This window comes from Myotis yumanensis, unplaced genomic scaffold (genome assembly GCF_028538775.1).
Source record: "Myotis yumanensis isolate MYYU_CA2020_CCGP unplaced genomic scaffold, mMyoYum1.0.hap1 SCAF_11, whole genome shotgun sequence".
Lineage (NCBI taxonomy): Eukaryota > Metazoa > Chordata > Mammalia > Chiroptera > Vespertilionidae > Myotis > Myotis yumanensis.
Genome location: NW_027223762.1, coordinates 51054355 through 51066117, shown reverse-complemented (window position 1 = coordinate 51066117; position 11763 = coordinate 51054355). Strand labels below are relative to the sequence as shown.

General features: G+C 34.5%; 1 non-coding gene across 1 annotated transcript; it reads left to right on the top strand.

Annotated features, from left to right (window-relative positions):
* The first annotated feature begins 11333 nt into the window (after nucleotides 1-11333).
* Nucleotides 11334-11457, top strand: LOC139020238 (small nucleolar RNA SNORA44). The gene has a single exon (XR_011473249.1). It is a non-coding gene; the product is annotated as a small nucleolar RNA SNORA44 (small nucleolar RNA).
* Nucleotides 11458-11763: the final 306 nt, after the last annotated feature.

Genomic DNA, 11763 nt, shown 5'->3' with positions numbered 1-11763 from the left:
ATAAACCCCTGTGGGGCTTACAAAACCCCAGTGTTTTTGTTTAAATTGATGAATTTGGCCCCTGGCTGGGAATCCCAAAGCACTCCATACATACACCCTGAGGCACACACTCCAAGTCTTATCTTTAGTCATACATATGTGTGCCTATATATGCGAGCATAATGTTACTAATATATGTAGAGACTTATCTTATTCTAATATCATTTTAATATTTACCTGTGCATACACTAAATAAAAAGGGAGGAAATGCATCATCAAGCATGGTGGTTGATTTTGTGTGTGTCAATGAGAGTAGGCCATGATACCCACATTTGAGTCAAAGGCCTATCTAGATGCCACCATCAAGGTATTTCTTGGACAAAATTAACATTTAAATCAGTAGACTTTGAGTAAAACAAATTACTCACCATAATATGACTGGGTCTCTTCCAATCATTTAAAGACCATAAGAGAAACAAACAATAAAAAACAAAACAAAACTGAGGCCCCTGAGTTATAGGGAATTCTGTCTCCTGACTATTGTAGGATTCGAACTGCTAACAACAACTCTTCTCTGGGACCCCAGCCTACTGTTCTGCCTTGCAGATGACAGACATCAGACTCCACAAGTGTGTGAGCCTATTTATTAAAATAAATCTCTGGCTGTCTCTCTGTGTCTCTGTACGTCTAGTTCTCCCTGTCTCTCTGTCTCTTTCTATACATATAATGTGTACATATGGCCCACACATAAATACACAAAGCCTTTTAATTATTGGCTTTGTTTCTCTGGAGAACCCTAATACACCAAGCTTTCTCATTTTCAGGGAGCTCAGGATTATTCTATTCTATTTTCAAAAGTAGTAATATTGAAGTGAATACTTTTGATTCTTTTATTGACTTCATAATTTACCTCTCACCCTCATAAGGCGATATTACACTTTACTTAATAGGAACAAACAGAGAGATCTCAACATCCATTTGGCCAAGTCCATCAGAGAATAGAGAGCCACTTCTCTTATAAATAGTAAGGGTTTGGCATCTGTATCTTTGGTGCATCTCTAACAGCAACTGGGTTTATGAAGCATGACTCAATACTTGATGTGGTAGTTAGGGTACCTCTGAACAGGTGGACACTAAATTTAGACTTAGGCTTTTGGGGATAATGATGGACAGAATAACAGTGTAATCCATTTCACAAAATGAGTCCCAAGCAATGTTCTCCAGTACCAGTCAGATGTTGAAGATGATATTCTCTCTCGTACTCATATAGTTTCTATTTTCCATTTCTTAGTTGGTTAGAAATTGGTAAAAAGCTATTAAGTGTTCCTGACCTCCCAATAAAAATTACCATATCATTAAACATAGGACATATATTTGGGTTTGAAGCATCGTGTAGAGAGGATAAGGCTCTTTGGTATATGGTGGCTGCAACATATTGAATAGTACTTCAGTGAAAAAATAGAGGTGTTTTTTTTTAAATTTTTATTTAGGCCTCTCATCAACATTATTGGACATATATGAGTGAAAAATTTTTAAATAATTTTAATGGTAGGTTTATGAGTTGGATTAATAGTCAGTGATATATAAAGATGAATGTTATTTTGTCATTGAAACCCGAATACCAAAGTAAATTCTCCTTCATCTATTTAAATATTATGAGGGGCAAATTATCTCAGTAGTTGTGTCTAGGCTTCGATCTCTACATATCTAACCTCAATTCTAACTTTGGTCATGGCAAGGTATTTATGGTCCAACATATTGATAATCCAGATTATGATGAATTTTATAAAGCACTAAAATGGACAAGCACATTCATACAAGAATTTTAGCATGCAAGATAACCAAGGTGAAGGAAATTTGAATGGGATTTTCATAATCCAATGAGCTATATATTAGTAAAGCAAGCCTGTACTCAGTAAAGAATACCTGTAATTCTGTGCTTGAGATGTCTTGGTAATGGGATCCAGGTTGGCATGGAAACAGTGCAAAGTGTTAAGCAACAAATAGGAAAAACTAAAGTATCTTTGAAATGAACATTAAAATATATATGTCTCAGGAGATGGTATTAGCATTAAAAAGAGCAACAATTGAATCTACCAAGTATATTTAAAAAGAGAGGGACTTACTCAAAAGGAGTCTGAAGTATGAGAGTGCAAACTAACCATACATGGAAAGGCTCAGAGTAATAATGCCAAAAGATAACTTACCTTACATAAGTAATTAAATATTTTAAGTATTGATGAAGAATAAGATACCTTATGAATTGTAGAAATATGTATAGGATCCTGAAGAATGAATGAGGCCCAGACAGACCTCAAAAAGTAAAAGACTCGTTATATTGAAGTATGGTAGCAATCATCTCAGGTAGAAACTATAATTTAACTTTAACCCTGCTGTTTGGCTTCTGTACTTATTTGCTTTGTTTAACAATAGAAATGTTATTTTGATTTTCTGAATTATATAAATCACCCCATTGGATTGAATACCCTATTGATTGTACTGTGACTATCCCATTGGTTGCAGTCATACTGGTCTTAGAAAGCACATTTTCCTTTACCTGGGAAGAACAGCATAATTATCCCAAGGTCAGAGGGCTCCAGTTAATGTGTCCCTGTTGACTCAGTGTTCCGGAGACCCAAAAACTGTGATTTAGATAACACGCCGCTTCTGCTTCTGTAAACTGCTTTTTTTCGAACCAGTTTCCTCATTCCAAACCCGGGGATGTAATCAATACCTTTGTGATCTTTGCCTATATAAATCCGGTATTGCGGCCATCTTATCACTATGAGATTTGGGAGAAGAGCGAAATGGCCCCTCATAGTCCCAGATTGCAATAAATGTGACTCTTTAATTCGACTTCTTGGGGCGTCCTTCTGTGATTCGTGGGGTACATTACAACAATATTATTGTTATTGTTTATTTTTTTTAAAGTAAGTAGGGTGATTTATAGAGAGAAACTCTGATCTACGAAATTGTTAAGAGTTTACAGATAGAGAGGCAATAATAAAAAGATAGTAGACAATTTCCATGGAATTAATGGAATAGCTGCAAAAAATATTAGATATTGAAAGAAAATATTTTAAGTGAATTGTGATGTAGCAATTATTATATATGGGAAACATTTATAAAATACATCCCGGAAGAGAAGTGTTCTGGGTTAGTGAGAAGCTAGAATTCTAGGGAAGAAGGAATAGGGTAACTGAGACAAAAAATTGAACAGGGTCAGGCAGTCTGGGCAGGTTAGAACTAGCCTGCAAATAACAAGCCCTTGTCTTCCCCAAGGACAACTGAAATTAAATGGTTAATACTCCTCTCCTCAATAAGAATGAAGGCAAGGAGAGGGAAGAAGGGAGACATTTATCTCAAAGAAGTCAGCTATTTGGGGGAAGGAGGAGGGAAGTGAGAGTGTTCATTTCACTGTTTAAATAGAGAAGCCAGCAGTCTCAGGGCTTGTTAAAGATAAAATTGCCAAAAGCTTCTCATGAATTCTGGGAAAGGCTTGACAAAGGAAAAGGGGAAGATTGAGAGTTAAACTGTACCAACATACCCTGCAGAGGGATTTTGAAACCTATAGACAAAAGGGTATGTAATCCTTTGAGCCACCACCACACTCACTTCTCGGGCTAGCTGAGAAGCCCATCTGTGCACTAGGCCTGATTTAGTTTAATAGATTTGCTTGCCTTGCTTTTAAAATACATTTACTTATTTTATCTTTGAGTAAATTGGCTTTACTACGATGCAATCATCAGGAGTCACTTGAATTCCCTCCTACCAGACCCAACAAGAACCTAGGAAGGGACAGCCCTCTCCCTCTGACGCAGGGGGTGGTCTGATAACACCTTTTCTGGTGTTTCAGGGGTGCCTGTAACAGAAGGAAAGGAAAGAAAACTAGACAACATACTATTTATTAGAGGCGGAGCCAAGAATAGAAACCAGGCCTTTACCTCTTTGGTGAATTCTCTGTTCCATTTTATGAGATTCTTAATGCAATACAACAAAAATATCTTAAGCACTTTTTTAAATGCTCATTACCATTTTAATTACTATAAGGAATGTTGCAAAAGAAAATTGGATTTAATTCAACTGGAAAGAGAAAGGAGGAAAATATAGTTTAAGTAAAAACAATGTTTTTTGTGGGTAATCAGAGAGGATTTTACAGCTGCATACATGGTCACCATTCGAGGGTTTGAAGAACAATCTCTATAACTCATACATTTCTCAAAATCTGTATTCCCTCTAGCAATCAATAAGTAAATTTCAAAATCATATGTCAACATAAATAAGAAGTAAAGGCTAATTTCCCCATGAAGCATCTCTTTCCAAAAAGGTAGGACATGGAGGATATATTAAAAAAAACAACAGCACACAACACTTTCTACAAAATACACCATTGTTAGTCAACAGCGTTTGCCCTAATAAAAATCTATAGTGTTCATTCTCAAGCACAATTACACTCCACACTGAAGATTTAATTCTTAAATAAAATGATTCAGTGACCTCAAGCTTTTCTTTAATGCAAACACAATTAACTCACATAACAATGAAAGGAATTACTATATGTGTATGATGCTGGAAGACAGAGAACTACTAAGTGCTGTTTCTTACCCTGAAAGAAGTTGTTAGAGACTTTCAGGCTCAGTAACCAATTTTAATTTTGCGTTCAAGATTTTCTTGGGCTCACAAATAAGGCCTTTATAGGTATTTATACAAACATGGGGGATTTCGTCTTTCAAAGCTGCCATGAAAGATTGCTTTCTTTTATATGATTTTACTCGGCCCTGGTATAAGAAACACGTGTTATCCCGGAAAGAGGCATTTTACTTACCGATATTAACAACTTTACCAAAAATTTACAAACTTTCAGGGCAGGCAAAGGCTTAATGTTTAAGGGAGGTAGTATCCTTACCTTTATCGACTAGATTGTATAATATCTACCAGTTTATTAGAGGCATGGTCCATTTTGATGAAGGAAGTAAAAGTGACTCTGAGGACAGAACTCAAAGCTGGAAGAATGGAAGCATTTATACCTGCAGCTGTGCTGTGTTGTTACAAATAGCTTCTGGGAAAACACTCTGACATTTTCCCTGAAATGATTAGCCCATTATCCTCCTAGAATGGGCTGGAGGCCCCCAAACAGCACACTTCTTCTGCTTGCCTAAGGATCTATAGTTCAAGCTGGAGCATTATAAAGGTTGTTATGTTACACACTGCCTCTAGCCAGATTCTAATTTTCCACTTTGAAGCTGTGGAGTAAAAGGTGTCACTGTTAATTGCTTCTTAAGTTAGTCTTTAAAGTGTAGGATGAGGTGTGTAAAAAGAAATTAAAATATTTAATCTTCAATGCAAATAATACGAATTGCAATCACATGTTACATAATGATAAATGAAAAAATGATGCACTTTTAACTTTATTTGTAAACTAGCAGGATGTGAAAATGCAGAGCCATTATTTTGGAAGAGTAACATTATGTTAATTTTGTAAATGAAGAGGAAAAGCACTTTGAGGTAATTTTCAAGGCTAAATTTAGCCTTACTTTTTTTTTCCTCTAAAAGATTCTTGTCCTCTTTTTCTTTGAGTCATAAAAATACCTAACATAAGATTTATCTCTTTATCTTTTTCATAAAAACTCTTACTGCTTGATTGAAAGTGTATCTTTCTCTTCAAAATTTATATAAATAGAACCACTCTTTCACTTCATTGTTTCTTTTAACTGTAATAGACTTTATATATTATACTCACATATATATATATACTTACATATACATATATATGTACTTATATATGTATATTTACATATGTATACATACATATAAACAGGGGGTTGACAAACATAGGTTTACAGTTATTCATATGGAAAATGATACAGTAATTGACAAATAATAATGCAAGAATAAAACTATGTTTCACGTACTCACAACTGTAAACCTACCTTTGCCTCACCCTGTTTATATATGTGGGTTTATCCTGGTGAACAAGCTTACTATCAGTCAACTATACATTATGATTGATTTAAAAGACCTATAAATCATTTAATTCTAGGTAGCATTAAAACAAGTGTTAAGTCATGATGGGATCATGAGTTATATTGCATTGCATATAGCCTATATTTATTTATATTTAAATCAGAAAATGATTAAAAACCATTTCTAAATAATTAATATCAACTTTGCTACCAGTTAAGATTCCATTCCCTTTTCATGTAGATAATTTCAGCAGTTAGGACACTAAGCTGCAAGTAATAAAATATTTTATTAAAAGTGAATTATACCCCTGGCCTATGTTGTTCAGTGGTTAGAGCTTAGGCTCAGGCACTTCCCAGTCAAGGGTACATATCTGGGTTGCAGGTTTGATCCCGAGTCCTGGCTGAGGTTCAGGAGACAACCAATGAATGGGTCTCTCTTGAATTGATGTTTCTCTCTTTTTCTCTCTCTCTCCCTTCTACTCTCTCTAAAAACCAATGGGAAAAATATCCTCGGGTGAGGATTAACAACAAAAATAAATAAGTTATTATTTCACTTAACATTAAGTCTGAAAGTAGATATTTCTGGATTGTTTTAAACTTTCTACTCTCAGTATATCCATAAAATAATCCTTTGTTCATATAATGGCTGCAGAAATACCCCAATCTACCCAAAACACTATCCTTAGCATTTGGGAAACTAAGACAAATCTTTTCACTTCTCTGTTTTATCATGAGGAGCATCTTTTCCATCAGCCTTCCATCACACAGCCCTTTCAAGACAACTGCCCATGACTAAATCATGTAGTCAACCTCTAGACATAAGGAAGCCTAGTGAAGCAAATTTCAATAGGTTTAACCTCTTTTATCGGGAATTGGCTCTGTTTGCTAGCAATAAGGAGTCAAGGGTTACTATTGGATAGACAATCGATGGTATCCATACTAATAATCATCTTCATATAACAATGAGGAAACTGAGGCTGAGAGAGATTAAGATCAATCATATAAACAATGTTTAAAATCAGGGTTGTCTGTTTCCAAAGTATTTGGTTTTCCCACATCACCATTTCACCTTCCATTGTGTTAATCTTAACACCAAACCTAGATAAGAATAAATGTGTGTAGTATTTAGGATGGGCAAAGCAAAATTGAATACCTGCTATCCATCTTTAAAACTTTCATACAAAAGAGTAAAATTCAGGCTATTTCTTTGTTTCTGTAATCAGTAGAAGGTGTTCCAATGGATACAGTTACAGATTTATAGAATCAGATTTTAAGACATTCTATGGATACATAGAATTGTCTATTCATGAAACAAACTGTTTTAGTAGCCAGGAAATGCAACATAACTGTGTTGTTGTTTTTCAAATAATCCTAAATAAAAACCCTATGCTGAGTAATCTTACCCTATAGTACCTTTACCTCTTCTATTTTAATGACCACATATCCTATAGCCATGGCGACACTATGGATTTTAGCATAATTCCCATGCTTAAAATCAAACCCTGATGCCCTTCCCTCTTATTTTTACAGTTTACTCAGTTTCTAGTCCTCTTAGTCTTCCAGTACTTCGACCCACAATTTAATTTAAAACAGTTTCTTTACATGTGTTACCTTTCCTATGTAATCTGTATAATAATGCCCAACAATTCAAAAATTCTGTTGCCAGCCCTCCCCAATTTACTTCTACTTGTTTTTCAATATAAAGATCTGGAAAATGTCAATATATATTTAGTCTCAGAACTAAATATATATATTTAACAGAAAATCAATTCCTTCATCATAGAAATCATCCACCATATATAATATATGAATCAGTTCCTGAACAGTGCTGAAAAAATCATTTAACAATGTAGAATGATTCATTTTCAACTATTAAAAAATGTCTAGCAATTCTTTTACATCTCAACTAAGTGTTTCACTGCTTAAAAAGCTACAGAGAGAATGAGAAAGATGTAGATAGCAAGATCGTCTATAGATAGGCAGACAGATAGATAATGATAGTTTAAAGCATGGGTTCTAGAGTCAGACTTCCTGGTTTTAAATCTGTGCATTGTAATATTATAATTTTGAACCAATTATTTACGTCTGTACCTCCTGGTTTACTTGCCTATAAATTGGTAATTAATAATACCTACTTCAGGGAATGAAATAAGTGTTTAGAAAAAATGTGGCACATAGCACGGACTCTGTGAGCGTCAACTCATATTTTTGACATTTTCCAGATCTTTATATTGAAAATTTATGTTGTTGATGTATCAAGTACTGCTGTATTCTTTTGGTAATAGTACTCTCTTTCATGCAGTGAGATAAAGGAATGGCAATCACAGTAACTGCTTTTCTAATTCACAGGCTATACCAAGGGTGGGCAAACTTTTTGACTCCAGGGCCACAATGGGTTCTTAAACTGGACCGGAGGGCCGGCCGGAACAAAAGCATGGATGGAGTGTTTGTGTGAACTAATATAAATTCAAAGTAAACATCATTACATAAAAGGGTACGATCTTTTTTTTTTTTTAGTTTTGTTCATTTCAAACGGGCCGGATCCAGCCCTCAGGCCGTAGTTTGCCCATGGCTGGTACCATTGTTATTCCATAGGATATTTGGAATATTTGTTACAACAAATACAGTTTCAACTTCTAAAACCTAAAACAATAGTCTGAAGGACTGGGCCTTAAACAAAAACAGATGACAATTCTTTTTCTTTAATTTTTCTATTGATTTCAGAGAAAGAGAGGGAGAGAGAAATAGAAACAATGATGAGAATCATTGATTGACTGTCTCCTTCATGCCCCCTACTGGGGATGGAGCCTGTAATCCAGACTTGTGCCCTGACTGAGAATCAAACCTTGACCCTCCTGGTTCATGGGTGGACACTCAACCACTGAGCCACAGTGACTAGGCAACAGAAAATATTTATTAATCATAAAAGATCCAGATGTGCAGTTTAGGATTGCTCTGATGCTTCCATTGTGTTGTTGTGTGGGACCCTTTTTGTTCAGGACCTTTAAGTTCTGAGACTTTTCCATCTCAGATTCTAAAAGATCTGCTTCAGCTTCTGTTATCTTGTTCATTTTCAGTGCATTGCTGTTTCTGTATTTACAGAGATAATATAACCTCTTTGAAAGTAATCCTCCAATTCTTTGCACTCTCCTGATATTGACAGTCCTATTTGTACCTAGCCTTATTACCTTCTATTCAGTTTCAATGATGAAGAACGTTATTTCTCTTGTGAAAAAATTGTTTTTCCACTTGTCTTCTGAAGGGGCATATTTTTTCTTCCTTATTGATCCTTTTTACCTTCAAAGGGCAAATTCCTTGGTTCTTCCCCATTAACAAATAGAAGGGTTTCTACTTCTCCCCTTTGTTTCTAGCTACCACTGACTGCTTCAATGGCTCATGTCTCTTTCTCTACCATTCTTCCTGAATTAAAACAATATATTCTTACTCTGTATCTTCTCAACTCACAGTCACTTCATGACTCACTGCTGTCTCCATCACATTAAAATTTTTCTTCTCAAGAAACTCAGCAAAGACTCTATAAAAGTATTCCAGGCCCCTGTTGCTCAATGATTGAGCATCAACCCATGAAGTAGAATGTCACAGTTGATTCCCAGTCAGGGCACATGCCTGAGTTGCAGGCTCTATCTCCAGTAGAGGGCATGCAAGAGGCAGCCAATCAATGATTCTCATCATTGATGTTTCTCTTTCTCTGCCCCTCTCTTCCTCTCTCTGAAGCCAATAAAAACATATTTTTTTTAAAAAGAAACTCATCAAAGACTCTAAAACTGCAAAACTCGACCCTATTTGCATTTCTTACTGTTTTAATGCTTTTCCTTTTAGTCCAGTGACCTCAATTTTGAAACTTTTACTTGTTTCAGACAGAACTTTTTGTTTTCTAACCCTTAGCCTCTTGAGCTCTATGTCTTCCTCTGCTCATACATTAAAAGATAATGTTTACTATATTCAAACTTATGACTTTTTCTCAAGCCTTAGTCATGTTCTCTAACTAAATACCAAGATCAACAGAATATAATCCCTTTTTTTAGTATCTGTAGAGAATACCTACAAGAAATTATGTAATAAACATTTTCATAGTGAATGAATAAATAGATCAATCAGTCAATTTCAAGGAAGAGATTGCATTTATTAAATAGGAAGTAATATTATATCAAAGTTCTTTAGATTCTTATACAAATCAGACAAGTATGTTAAATGAGAAAACTGACCCAATGGAGAGCAATAAAAAAACTCTTGCAACTGAAGTAAACTGGGTTGCTCACACCCTATATAAGGGGCATCTCTAATGAGCATCAAAAAGGATTATTTCTCATGAGGAATATTACTATATTCATATGCTCTGACTTTTCATTTTAATTTTTGAAAGAAGTCAAAAATGAAAAATGTCAATGTAAACAACCACAATATTCAAAACATGGGTCAGGCTAAAAAACATGCTTTCTAGACAGAGGAAATCTATGGATGACCATATTTCAACCTATAATCTAGAGAATATTAAAGTGTATCTCAACACTAAATTGCATACAATTATTAAAGAGAATAAACAAATGTTAAAATGTAAACTATGATTTTTAATTGAATTAAATAAGCTGGACATATTGCAGCCTATCTAGGCAGATATATCAACAGGTTGATGTTCTTAGTAATCATAGATAAATATAGACAGATTAAAAGGTTTTTCCTAATATATTTATTGCAAAACTACTGAACTTAAGAATAAATTTATTGCTTTAAGGAGTGTACAAGGAGCAGTCACTATGATTAGTTTCCTAAATTTAAGGCAACTATTGTATACTCGTTATACACCACATGGTTGTGGGATGGTGATGAGAGCAGGAGAAATGATCATACTCCCATGTCCAAGGGTTAACCATAATTGTTCTAAACATGTCACAGTGATTTATTGTGATCATTCAAGCCTAAACCAATGTAATGATTTAACTCAGACTAATATGCTGGGATATGGATACTTGTATACTTGTTCTCTAACTTCCTAAAGTCAAACTCTGTATTCTTCTGGAAGACACAGACCACACTCATGAAAATGTTGTATCATCTTGAGAGAAGACAGTTTTATGATAACCCTGATGTTACAGAAGACAGTGTAGAGAGATCAAAGAACATTGAGATCTTGATGATGTATAGGAGATACCGAGTTAAACTGACCCAGAATGTATCTCTCCTTCTGGACTACTCAGGTATATGCACCACAATGTTGCCTTTATATTTCATCTATTTTGAATTAAATTTTCATTATACAAAATACCTAATTTATTACAGATTAAAAAATTGAATTATTATTCAGTGATATTTCTTATCTTTTTTATTGATTCAATTTGCTGAGTTATCCTGAATTGTATAGTTGACAAACTCAATGATGTATTTAACTGAATAAAAAGATGTTATTTTTCCAACTGCATGAAAGAGCAACCTAGAGAGACTTTGACAGCTCAGGTCAGCATAATACCTGCAGCTGTCATTCACCTTTCCTATATCTCAGGAAAAAAAAAAGAAGAAAAGATGTTATTTTAATATTGGGTATGAATGGTTGTATGTCAATATCATATACCATATTATATTTTATCTATTCCTATAGGTAACACAAATGTTCATAATACAAATATACTCTACATTATTTAATTTTAGGTACACAAGTTCCAAAAAGTATCAGACATAGAAGCAAATTGTGATGTCAGTAAATAGTGATTTAAACTCTTGATTAGAGTACTATGCATTTCTCCTCACTTTAACTGTCCTTATGAGCTGGAACCTCTATTCCTGCATCTCTGTTGTTAAATTCAAA